The sequence below is a fragment of the Brachyhypopomus gauderio genome, chromosome 7 (assembly GCF_052324685.1).
Source record: "Brachyhypopomus gauderio isolate BG-103 chromosome 7, BGAUD_0.2, whole genome shotgun sequence".
Classification (NCBI taxonomy): Eukaryota; Metazoa; Chordata; class Actinopteri; order Gymnotiformes; family Hypopomidae; genus Brachyhypopomus; species Brachyhypopomus gauderio.
In genome coordinates, this window is record NC_135217.1 from 20858438 (window position 1) to 20872478 (window position 14041).

Sequence of the window (14041 nt, forward strand, 5' to 3'; positions counted from 1 at the left end):
CTCGCGCGCTGTCGATTCGCGAGGTCGTGCACCTCTCGAATTTTGTAACTTCGCACGCGCGCCGCGCTTCAGCGCGATGAACAAAGTCATGTTTGCAGGGTTCATACACCTTAACAAGGTGGAATTAAAGCATTTGTACATCACTTTCAAGGTACATTTCAATATTTCCCAGCACGTTAAACTATTTAACTATTTAACCCAATCTAACCCTATCTAACCCTAACCCTAACCCAATCTTAGCGTCTTCACGTTCTCTTATGTTTCGTCCTGGAATTACAAGAGGCTCGTATTTGTTAACATATGGTTTCGGACAACACTGCAAAGCCATATTTTACACTGCAGTGACGCTCGCGACGCTCGCGCAGGGTCGCGCGCTACGGTCGCTCGCGAGATTTTAGCTCACGCACGGGCCTCCTCATTGCCTCCTTGCGGTGGGGCCCCAGAATTTTGCGCTACGCCTCTGATGAAGGGATAAATAGCAACCACTGGATTTACTGACTACTATAAAACTCAAGAACGCTCTTTATCTATTAGTGTGTTTTTACTGGTTTAGTTTCCAATTACTTCCTTTTATCAGGTTTCCAATTTTATTTACATTTTTTTATTCCTTTTCCAGACTCTAATTTCCAGACTAATCTGAAAGATTTTCAGTCCATATTGTAAAGCTGAAAAGAAATTGTTATTATTAAAATGTTATTATTATGTTTTGTAGATATGCTATTATGTTGCTAAATTAGTGATAAGACTACGTCAAGCTGCTATAAAATGCCGTGGATCCCCCACCGTTACGTCGTTACGTCATCATGTTCTTGCGCAATCGCTTCCGTTCATTTCAACTACTTTTTCAATTCTGACATCCTTGTTTCTGAAAGAGTCTAGTTCGACATTTGTTATTGCACTTTACACATTATTAAGTGTAATTGCGCTGAGAGGATTTAACTTTGATTTGACTTTGACTATAACATTTTAGTAATTGTTATAGTCGTGGCAGTCATGGCCTGGTGGTTAGGGAACTGGTCTTGTGACCAGAGGGTCATGGGTTCGAGTCCCAGACCTGAGGCCATGACTGTGGTGCCCCTGAGCAAGGCCCTTAACCCTCAATTGCTCACTTGTATAAAAATGAGATAAAATGTAAGTCGCTCTGGATAAGGGCGTCTGCCAAATGCCATATAAATGTAGTAATTATTATTAAAGACGTAATCAACCTATCTGTCTTTTTGACCAGCAGTCAGCTGGTACAAAGACACGACATATATAGACAAACAAACGAACATCAAGTGAGGCGGATCATAGGCCCCTCCCACTTGAGGGACGAACACAACGCAACAAGACAACTCCTGCTGTGGACGGGGGCGATCAGCAAGGGGTCCGCCGTACCGTGACAAATATCAGTTCAAAACACTTTTAGGGATGAAATGGTTGGTGTACGTCAGGCACAAATGAAATGCCACTCGTATCCCAGGAACGTGCTCTTCTAATAAAACGTCTCAGAAACAGCAGAGCATCACATTGTACACATACTCGGGACGAACGTCACCATGGCAATGTTTACGTGGCTGCACGGGACGGTTGCTATGAGACTGATAGGACGTTTTTAACTGCTTTAGTTAAAAACAGACTTGTTTTGCAGACGTGTAGTTAGCATTTGTTATTTTGCCTGCACAACACCTTGACACTGGTTATCTGAACCAATTAGGTTAGTTCAAAACAGTTTAGAATTGTGATTTTACACATGAGCTCCTGATAACTAGATACGTCACTGCATAACTCATGAATGTTAAGACAAGCTTAATATATTATTATTTGTGATGGTATGTATGCAATTAAAATAGATGGCATGTTTTCTTTCAAACTAATTTGGTCGCGGATGTCTGGAATGGTTGGGTTATAAGGTACTTGGGCAAAGTTATTTTGCAGGGTGTGTTCGTGCAGGTGCATGCCATACATCTTAACTTGCTTTGCTTTCAACGGCTTCAAACTCGGTCTGGCACGTGCTCTATCATACGGTGGGAAACATTTTGGCTGCAGTGGCTGTCTGTTCCAAAAGCAACAGAAAGAAAGCAACTTTTTTTTTCTTATTTCCATACTTTTTTTTTACACTATTCCAGACATTATCCAGAATTACTACAATCAAATCCCATGCTTTTCCAACCTATGTCTCCTACCAATTTGGCAGGTAGCACACAGAATTGAGGAGAACAATCAAGAGATGAAGCAGCATTGTAATACTGGCGTAGGGGGTTATGGCTGCGATGCGGCATGTGTCAGTAAAGAGGACTTGGTTACCACTAAAACGATAATTGTAATTCAGTCAACATCACTGCTTCTCTAATTAGCAGTACAGCTTGCCACAACAGATGGATTCTGCACATCTGCTAGAGAGAGTATGTGTCACAGTTTAATCTACCTAAAAGCCTGTTGCTTAATGTTTGTTTACTTTGTAACAGACCTTATGAAAGCTTGCAAGCCTCAACCCCCCCCCCCCCAAAAAAAACTGCCCTAATTTTTAAAGCATTCGATTTCTTCCTTGTCTTCACTAGGAAGTGCTGAGATAGAAGCCTGAAGTTTTGAAAAGGACACGATTTGCATGGATCCAAAGAAAGTAGCTGAAGAAATCACAGGTGCCTCACTTTGCTCATTTTGTTAGCTGTCTCCACTACAGTGTGTGTGTGTGTGTGTGTGTGTGTGTGTGTGTGTGTGTGTGTGTGTGTGTGTGTGTGTGTGTGTGTGTGTGTGTGGGTTAGAGTGTGTCTGCGCAGCGACATCATCACAGCAGATGCTGGGTTAATGATAGTCGGTCCAAATTGCTCACCGGCGATGTTTTGGCTTTCAGACCATCTCAGCAGGGGATCGATGTTCTGTCTTAATGCACAAGCCATCCACACTGCGGTGAAGCACAGTTCCTGACTCCAGAGAGCATCATCAAACTTCTACTCTGTCTCCAGAGTCATTCGTAATGTTCAGCAGACCTATTAGAGGCACTCGCACTCCACTACCTATAAACAAATGTTTTCTTCAGTCATGAATTATTAGTCTTACATTTTAGGCACATATCTCCTTAGCAGACCTTTTGTATTCCCACAAAATGCCTCTGATCTGCGTGCTGCTGCTATTCATATAGTAAAAACTATGGAACCTACAGCCTGTCTGATGTGAACAAGTTTTCTGAAGCTGCCAGAAAACCTGCATCGAGTTGCACAATCTGTGTTCATTTGGCATCACTCACCATCCACACAGATGCAGATCTACAGTGATTAAAAAAAGTTGTTAATTACACGCCAAAGCTGGCGGACCAGGAAACAAAGAGAGGCTGCAGCTGTAGAATATGGCCCCAGCAGCCCGGGGCTGAGATGCGCTAGTTCTTTTGTAAGTACTGTATAGGGCGTATGCGACTTGGCCCTCAACACACCTTGGTATGCCAACAGCGTGAGCCTCTGTGCTTCTTACAATTTACAAATATATTTGGATTGTTTTCTTCTTAACCTCAGTACATGTTGGCAGACAAAATTGCATTTTCTCCCCCTCGCCATTTCTTTGTTTTTTTATGTCCTTATGTCATTATTGTGTGCAGTGCCAGGGCAGCCAAGCGAGGAGAGTTGCCTTGACCTCTGACCTCTAACACAGTGACTCAGACATTATGTTAAGATCTGCCACATGCTGCCATAGTCAAACTTTCAAAGGTGAACACACCACCACCACCACCATAAGAGAAAAGCCCTCTAGCAAAGCAAGACTACAGGAAGCAAAGTCCTTACGTGAAGTGTTTGGCTGGTTTGCCGCTGTAGGACATGATGAGACTTTCTTTTCATTCTGGAGTTTGCAAATGTAACTACGTCTACATCTACGTTCATACGGGTCTAGAAACTGATGTCTTCTTGTGTGTGCATAATGCTGTGGAAGTCAAAGTGCTATTGTAGGCTTCTGCAATAAAACAACTGTGTGTGCTGAATCAGCAGATTTCTACAGTCAGTTTGGTATTACCCAGCAATCAAGGCATTTTACCCCCACATAGCATATTATGCTAGCCTACTTAACAGATCTATAGAACTAGTTTAATCCAGATTCCACTTCATTTAGTATTCCAGGTGAGCATTATACTCATGCACTCTTACCTGAAATATAACCTATATATTTGGGCAATATGTTATATTTAACATACAGAATCTGCATGGAGGACTAAGCAAACTATTCAGAACGTAAGTGCCACATCCTACCCTGGTGATATTCCCTCATCGACTGCAGAGGTCACTGTAAACAGTGTATTGAACTGTGTTCCACACCTGTTGTTAACTCTCACTAGACCAGTGTTTCAGCTTGGGCTTGGGGTTAGTTCAGTGCAAAGTCTAGTCTTGTTTTATGACCGTATACAGTATCTGCATTGTTTTCTGTCTGCGCTGGTTGTCTTGGTTTTGTTTATGGATTTTGCCCTTTGGACTCTACTTTACATGGTTGTAATTGTTGCGGTTGTTTAAGAGCTGAATGATCAGTATACAGTGTAAGTCGGAAGGTACATTTATGTTGAATGTTTTTAACATTGTAATGGCAAAGCTGTCATAAGAAATAAGCCTGAAAGTTTTTTAGATTTTCCATACATGGATTATTTGAGTGGTCTGCATAAACCTTAGACCCAGCACTAGACCCAGTAAAGATATGGACATAGGGGTACTACACTACACCACATATAACACTACACCACACTGCTAATCTGGACAGAATAAACTTGGATGTAGTTTACTTTTTGACAGAGCTGAAGCAGAATGCCAGATGCACAAAAAAATATCTACAGTGTGTCTCTAGCGCTTCAGCATCGTCTTATGCACCCCCCACCCCCCACACCCCCCACATTCACCCCCCCGGACAGACTGGTCTATCCTCCCGCAAATCCTTGCAGAGACCTTCTGTTCATTCAAAGGAGGGAGCGACGGGTCTCCTTCCGAGTCATGTCGTAAATCCAGGTGAGTGACAGGGGCCCAATCATTCTGGCTAAGTCTCCCATAGGGAGTGCTGCCAAGCTCTGCCCTGTTTTCCATTACCCATAAACCTCTCAATCTGCTCCCTCGCACGAGAGCCGTGGATAAAGACGAAGCTTCGTATCATGGCTTCCCGTGGTCTGAGCTCCATACCTGCGCTAAAGCCTCCTAGTTGACACAAGCGCATCTCCACTCTTCCACGACCATCTCCCAGAGCACTTTTTGATTATCCCCACCAGAGGATGTCTGCTAATGCGTGGAAGAACACGGATGCTCTCAAGGGCAGAGAGGTAGCCAGCAGTAATGAACAGAGCCAGTTACCACATCTCCACAGTTCTCCACATCTCAAACGCCTCTTTTTTCTCCCTTCCGTGCTTAACTCTTTGGTGAAGTTCTTTTCTTCTGTCACTCTGCTGGAGTGGTCAAAAGGGAGGTTTCATCTTCAGGCAGCGCTGCATCTTCATTATATCGGACTGACTGCTAGAGCTGTTTCTGAATCTCTGAACCTTTCATTATCTCTAAACCAGACACAAGGTGATCCCCTTGTGTTCTTGGTTATAGATGATGGATGGGACGTTCTGACTCTGTTCATTCCTTCTTTGGTCCTAGTAAAGATTCTGAGTCTGTTTGTCTTAGCAATATACCACCATAATATACCATCAGTATCTGGAGCTGTGTGTTCATGGGGGTGGGGGTGGGGGGTGTTGTATGACCCTCTACAGGTTCACTCACCCAAACCTGCTGCTTCTCTGTGGATGATCACATGGCCCCCACGGTTGCCATCTTCTTTTGTAAGCCTTTCTTACACAATCAGACTCCTAAGCAGTTCACACTCTTTCTCCAGACTATTTCTGGACACTGTGTGTGTCCTGCTCAGAAGCAGAGTTGGAGTGTGATCTCATAGGTGTTGTACGAGCTCAGAGTGAATTAGTACTATTAACTAATATGCTGGTTACCATTAATGATAAATCGGTAACACTTTACAATACGGTTCCTTAATTAATGTTTAAGTACTTATTAACTAAGCAATAGATAATGGAGAATTGTCGTCATAGTTTTACCTTAATTACTCTTCACTATAATAAACTACTATGTTAGGTCACATGTAAGTAATTAATAAGTAGTCTTCATCAATTTTCGTAACTACTTACTTTCGATTCCTTAATTATTGTATTAGCTAAGCAACAAGTAATAGAGAATTATCATCATATTTTTCATTAATTACTCTTCACTTCACTGTTAGTTCACATATAAGTAATTAATAAGTTGTCTTCATCTATTTTTGTAACTACTCACTTAATCAGTCCTTCATTAATAAGTAGTCTTTGTGTGCATGTGCGCTGGTTTGGGTACGCCCCTGTTTAAATGTCTAGCGATGTCTAGACAATCGCCTTTGTAAGTTCTCTCACCTATCTCTAGTCTCGTTGCACACGTTATGTATTATTGTTGACATTGTCATGAGTGTTGTGTTGTTAGTTTTCGTCACTGCTTTAAACGCATCCTTACATACAGGCTACACTTTACTATTATACACTGCACACTATAACACTTCCTCATTGTAATTACAGGTCATTACAATGAGGAGTACTTAGTGTTAAGGAAACCGTACTGGGGTGGGTTTCCCGAAACGTTCTTAGCGCTAAGTACTTCGTAACCTCGTACGTTTCATACGAGGTTACTTAGCGCTAAGAACGTTGCAGGATACTCACCACTGTTAAGTAAATACGTGATTACTTATTCTGAAGTTACTTACTGTGACGTTGCGAGCAGGCAGGATACCGAGATGGGAGCAGCGTTTAAAGCAGTGATGAAAATGAACAACACAACACTCATGACAAAGGTCGAACAACAACTGATGAAGGACATGTACAGGACACACACTTACATATCTCAACAATAATACCCAAACCAGCGCACATGCACACAAAGACACGCTGGAGTGACAAGTACATAAGCATTAATGAAGGACTGATTAAGTGAGTAGTTACAAAAATAGATAAAGACAACATATTCATTACTTATATGTGAACTAACAGTGAAGTGAAGAGTAATTAATGAAAACTATGATGATAATTCTCTATTACTTGTTGCTTAGCTAATACATTAATTAAGGAACTGAAAGTAAGTAGTTACGAAAATTGATGAAGACTACTTATTAATTACTTACATGTGACCTAACATAGTAGTTTATTATAGTGAAGAGTAATTCAGGTAAAACTATGACGATAATTCTCCATTACCTATTGCTTAGTTAATAAGTATTTAAACATTAATTAAGGAACCATATTGTAAAGTGTTACCGATAAATCTAACAAATGCAGCACCAGTCAAACAGGATAAACATTGATTGTTGATTATTGACATGTAAAAATGTGAAAAATCATGCACATTTAAAGATTTGAACATTTTCCTTAGAACTTCTGTGACTAGACACACACACACACACGTGTAAAACATTAACACAGTTGAATAATAAAGTGTCATGGGCGAAGAATGTGCACAAAGCAGATAAAGAACGAGTTCAGAACAAAGAAAAATGAAACACTTCAAGTGACAAAGCAGGTAAAACCCAAAGGAAAGAAATAAAGACATAATGACGCACAGGTGGCACGGCGAATGAAACAGAAACGTGTCATTTGTGTGGGGAAAAATATGCCAAAATATAAAACTCACAGAAATGAAAGACAAAAACAAACAAAAGCTGTGCATTTGCAAGCGCCACCATGAAGCACTTGGACAAAGAAGACAAGAATAAGATGTCTAAGGCAAAAAACATCAGCGCGCACCAATGCAATCACAAAACTGAGACAGGCCGTTGATGAGGTATGATTACATGAATGGAAAACAAAGGCATCCAGCAGAAAGTTTAGGACTAGTGTGACTTCCTGGAGTCCACAGCAGCAGCCGCCAACGCCTCCTGGCCGATGTTCTGGAGATCACAGGAACACCTCCTTGTGCCGAACATCTCTTGAGCAGCATGGACAAGTCTGGAGAGAGAACGTACCAGTGCCCACCACACTGCCAGGTCAATTCAGGTCATGTGTACTCTGGTAGAAGAGGTTCCTCAAGCAGTATCCTGTCTAGAACACGTCTTTTACGGCTGCTTGACTGACTCCTTGCACTCCTTGTCACTGTAGTTCATGTTCTTGTACTTTTATTAAGGCTACAGATAGAAAGACGGGTCTGCGAGGCGGCTTCCACCATACCAAATGCTTTAGTGTCATGTGGTGTGGGTCCCAGTTCCCTGGGTAAAGTTTACTCGACTACCATCTGGATTTTTAATGAGGCTGTAGTGCTAATGCCAAGTCTGCCCTGGTTTCCCTGTAGAACTGAGATATTCTCAATGTGCCCTCTTGAGAGGATTTTAATTCCATGTGTTGATTATTTAAGCACCTCAGTGTAATGTGTAAGAAAGAAGAAAATTACACACATATGGTGGTGTGCTCTTAAAGGGATCGTCACACCTGCTAACTCGATTGGCTTTCCCGGCTTCCTAGCGTCCAAACATTGTTACTGACACGAAAATTTTCTTGGTTTTTTGAAGGGGAGGGGTTTTGTCAAGACCTTGCACCCCTGCTAAAAGGTCCTCGGTTTCTCCATGGATTCTAAAATGTTTTTATTTGTTTGTTTGTTTTTCCATTTTAATATTGGGATGGGTTTGCAATGCATTGCTCAGATAAGCTTTTTGATTAGTGAGGTCTATTTAGGATGAGTGGTTGGACCTGGTAACCATAATACTGTAGAAGAACATATGGCTCGTGGCTGCACTGGGCTGTTAAAATCGATTTTCGCTGCTTTTTATTAATATCTTAAGCCGTGCATATGTTTATATAATGTATTTGCATTTAATACTGTTCATGTGGATGGCTGAAGGGGGAAATGCATGTGTTAAGATGAGCTCCAATAAGGGGGTAATGACCATGCCACTTTAATCCAATACCACTGCACCACTGACTTTGAAATGTCACACCCTCTGTTGCACAACACTGCCCACCTTGTCACAGGTGCTTTCAGTTCCCCCCAGCAAATGAACAAATGCCAATAAATGTGTGTGTGTCCTACCGAATTAGTAAAAGGTGGCATGAGGTGGCTTTCACGCCCCAATGCAGCCACCTTAATTAGAGCCCTATGATCTCTGGCTGCTAGGTGACATTTTGGAAACACACTCAGCTGTGAATGGAGCCCCAGAGTGTCTGCTGTCCCACCGATGAGTGATGATTATCTCTCGTACCATTAGCTCGGCCTCCACCGCCTCACATGATGTCTCAGCCCCCCCCACACTGAAGGGACCTTGGGAAAGAGAATTATTAACTGCTACATAGTCTTTGGTGAGCTAAGAAGTTATTTTGTGGGGCTGAAATTATACGGCAGTCTACACAGAATTTGGTATACTGATGTTAAATTTGTAAAATATTTATTTGAAACATATAACCGTGTGAGTTTTATTTGACTTGTGCTGTTCAGCTGTGGTTCAAATATGCTCATGTCAACTTGAGACCATGCTGCTCAGATTTATTTTCACCCCCAAATACCCCTCCCCACCTTGCAGTTGCACCTGTTGTACTATGGGTGGTGCTAGTCAGTCAGCATGTGTAGTTGGAGCTGAACATCAAGCACGTGTTGGGCTCCACATGTTAATGTCCCGCTATTATTATGCCACAGAGCAGGTGTTTTCAGATCCAGAGCTGGCCATGCACTGTCCTGCACAAACACACCTGATTCAACTCATGAAGCACGTGATAATTAACTAATAAGCCTGATTGGGTGTGCTGGCTCAAGGAAACCTGAAACTATGTGGAACCTGTGAGAAGCGCTGCCACATTTCAAGGTACTTAGCCCCAAGATGCATCACTTGGCGCATAGCTAAACAGTATCATTATTAATGAATGTGCTGTATCTATTATAAAGATATATTTGAGAGACCAACAACACTAAGCCATGTGATCTTTTTAAAATCTTTGTGCTTCTTTCTTTTTTTTAATCTATTTTATGCTGGTTTTGGCCTTAAATCCTCTTTTTTAAATGTGCATCAAACGTCACACAAAAGGAGTTCTGCATAAGCTCATGATCAGATTACAGCCAAATGCTGCTCACAGTTGTTTTAATGTTACATCACAAATAGCCTTTTGACCAACATTTGAAGTTCATCGTGTTTTTTAGAATACAGTGCAGCAGCTTTACAGTTTGTAGTTTCAGAATTTGTTCATTATGGGAAGAGAAATTAAGAAGAGAATTTAGGCAAAACAAGTCATGTCATGTCACCTTGCCCTCTCAGGAGAAAAACACAATTTACATCCAAAACGGCAAATAGCATAAAAATTAACAAGCAGTTAATTAATATAATCTCTGTGCTTATTGTGGCCCTGAGAGAAACCGGCCTGTTCTTATTTTTAAAGACACACCTTACCGAGACATGTTGTGTTGTATTGTTGTTTAATTCAAAGTTGCTTTTCAGTGAAGTAAAAGTGTTCTCCCACTTGGGGAACTAAGGCAAAGGGCCTTCAGATGTTCTGCAGTGTTCACTGCTGAAACCAGGTAATTACTGTAATCACACCATATTCACTTTCCTGTTTCAGACCATCATTTTCTCAGGTTTAGTTTTTAGTACCCATAAATATTGTATTGTATATTAATTCATGGTACATTCATGGTAATAATACTGTATTGTATATTAATTCATAGTACAACCCCTGGCCTCTCCCTTTGACATATGTGCGTGCGTGTGTGTATGTGTGTGTGTGTGTGTGTGTGTGTGTGTGTGTGTGTGTGGTGCGTGCGTGCGTGCGTGCCTTGCTATGTTGTATGTTTTACATATTGTATGTGCAGTCAGTAATAAAGCCTACATGTAAATGTATGCATGTCTCGGTATCCTGCCTATATCCCTCGCGTCACATGCACCTCATTAAAACTTACTTTGGGTTTGGGTTTTTTATGTTGACGGTACAATGATATATTCATTTGCTGGAAAAGAAGAAGTATTTAATGTAGAAAACTGTTTATCTGAGCATTATTCATTTTCTTCCAATTTCATACCAATTCAAATGAACTGAGAAATTACAACACATGCCTAATAAAATTATATTTTATCAGTGGTATCAGCATGTGTAACAGTTGCTTGAGAAACCCTGGTTGAAAAACTGGGTTCCAGGACAGATAGACAGTCCTCAGCATCCAGTTATTTCTAACCCTTTTCCCATCTGGTTACTTAAAAACATTGTAGAGTCCAGTAAGTGGCCTGTTTCGCCAGGTGCTTGTACGATGGACAAAAAACATCATGACAACTTAATAAAACAGTTAACAATGGAAGTGTTTTTGAACAGGTATGTAAACTTGATATGGTTAAAGTGTTGAACTGTTTGAATGACACCAATCTTTGTCACCAGAGTAATGCTTTGGATGAACCATCTCCAGAGAACTACGTCTGATGCTGGTCAACTTCATCACACTCCCTTGCAGCTAATAATGCTAACTAGCTAACACAGGTAGTATCTGATGAACTCATGGGAGCTCATTACACAGAAATATTGAACAACAAAAACATCTGCCTATTCTCACAGCAGCAGATCATTAGGATCTGAATTCTAAATGTTTATGTGTTTATAATTTCACTATCAAGAAGCTAAATCTGGCAGCGCCACATGTCAGGGTAAAATGCTAACCCCATTATGCCAGACTTCCCAGACGGGAGTTTGATATCCACTCTGGCCAAATTCCACTGCTGTATCAAGCAATCTGTAGAGGATTTTGGTAACATGATTAAACAAAATTAAAGTCTTCCCTGGAAAAAAAGGAAAAGGACATGTAATGGTATGTCATCATAAGTCATTTGCCAAGTAGATTACATCAGTTCTTTGTCAAGGGATATCAGTGTTGTAGCCTCTCCTGATGCTTATTGTTTATTTAGGCCTCTGTATACAATCACTCCCACCCTGAGATAATAGCTACTAAATTATTCAATAACTAAAGTATTAAAGTAAATAAAGTAATATTAATAAGGAGCCTAGCTCATCCTTCGAAGGTAAAATTATGACAGCTTCTTATTGAACTGGGCTTAGACTTTAGTGGTGTAGTGTGTGTTTATGGGTAATCTCCATGTATACTCGCAGAGACCTTATACATGGATTTTGTTGTGTTCACGTTTGTAACCGCTTAATGTGGCGTTTCTTCAGTCTTGACCTAAGAGGTAGTGTTACATGAATCTTGACTAACGCACCTTAATTTTATACATGTATGAATGTATCGCCTAAGTTATTAAAATGCATTAAATATAGAATTGTCAGTATGTACACCAGAGGTGGGACCAAGTCAGTGTTTTGCAAGTCTCAAGTAAGTCCAAGTCTTTATCCTCAAGTCCCGAGTCAAGTCTCAAGCAAAGACAGTCAACTCAAGTCAAGTCTCGAGTCAAGACAGGCAACCGTCAAGTAAAGTCCCAAGTCTGAAACTTGGAATTTCAAGTCCTTTCGAGTCTTTTTTTTTTTTACAGGCACCAACGCTTTACGAATGCTACGCTGATGCGTTTCTTTACTCGTTTTGTTGGTGTCCGCCAGCCAAAAGATGACAGATCATTTACATTTTATCTTCTCTTAATTACATAAATGTACTTAAACAAGAATGTTTCGTTACATCATTTACACGAAAATAGCAAGCTTCATCGTAAGCAAGATGCTGTCATTACGAATGGTTATTCTAAACATTTGGATAAAATGTTTAAATATAGACTAATAAAAGGTTAGGGTTATTTTTTTATTGTTTTCTGTTATTGTGGGGTCACGGTGTAGGCTACTATTGTTACCTGGAGATTCAGTGGGGTCACATATTCTGATGGCTGCCGTCAGAATTGGTGACCCCAGTTAAAAAGGCTCACCTGTACATTGCATTCATGATTTCTTTGTTGGCTGCAATGGTGAGGGGATGGTAAATCTTGTTTAAGTACATTTATGTAATTAAGAGACGATAAATGTAAATATAAACATCTGTCATATTTTGGCTCGTGGACACCAACAAAAGTATGGAGTCAAATTAGGGTCTTTAATGGTGACGGAAAAAAAATAATATCGCAAATATAAGATTAGCATTATGCATTTTGCGTTCCTAATTTGTTTCTGCAATACTTTCCCTCTTTTGCGTTTCTTTCTTTTCTTTGCGTTTCACATTTTATGTTGCTGCTTTTTTTGCAATACTTTCTCCCTTTTGCGTTTCTTTCTTTTGTTTGCGCGTCACTGCTTTTCTTTGCGTCTCGCATTTTACGTTCATAATTTTTTTTTGCGCTTCTCTCTTTTCTTTGCTCCGGTTTTACCCTCTGTGTGGGGCGGGGAAAGAGGCGTGGCCAAGAGCGAAAGGCGTGCTGTGAACGTTCAGCGTCATCCGTTGAACCGTCACACAGCGCGGCAATTTGGTTACTGGTATCATGGCAGACGGTCGCCCAGCTGGACCACAGGTATATGCGTGCAGACATAGACATCAGGTGCTAAAGCACCACCAACTCTGCCCTTTATCAACGAAAGTGCCCTTTTAAAACTTCGTTTAAAAATATATATATTATTATTATTATTATTATCATCATTTTACTGAGGTCGGTTTGAAATGATCTTTTGAAAACCTGAGCGAATAAAAACAATGCCCTGAAATGCGCCACCATCTCGCACACACCCGACCTCTCTCTTCCTTTAACACCAGATGCGCTGCAGCAGCAGTTCAGTTCAGCGAGTGGAAGGAAGCTGAACTGACGCTGAACGTTCACAGCACGCCTTTCGCTCTTGGCCACGCCTCTTTCCCCGCCCCCACACAGAGGGTAAAACTGGAGCAAAGAAAAGAGAGAAGCGCAAAAAAAAATTATGAACGTAAAATGCGAGACGCAAAGAAAAGCAGTGACGCGCAAACAAAAGAAAGAAACGCAAAAGGGAGAAAGTATTGCAAAAAAAAGCAGCAACATAAAATGTGAAACGCAAAGAAAAGAAAGAAACGCAAAAGAGGGAAAGTATTGCAGAAACAAATTAGGAATGTAAAATGCAAAATGCTAATCTTATATTTGCGATATTATTGTTTTTTCGTCACCATTAAAGACCCTAATT

The 14041-nt window shown here is 40.8% G+C and overlaps 1 long non-coding RNA gene across 1 annotated transcript; it reads left to right on the forward strand.

Annotated features, from left to right (window-relative positions):
- Positions 1-1590: 1590 nt before the first annotated feature.
- LOC143519740 (uncharacterized) lies at positions 1591-2627 on the forward strand. The gene is made up of 3 exons (XR_013132529.1): positions 1591-1696; positions 2177-2384; positions 2541-2627. It is a non-coding gene; the product is annotated as an uncharacterized LOC143519740 (long non-coding RNA).
- The last annotated feature ends 11414 nt before the right edge of the window (positions 2628-14041 follow it).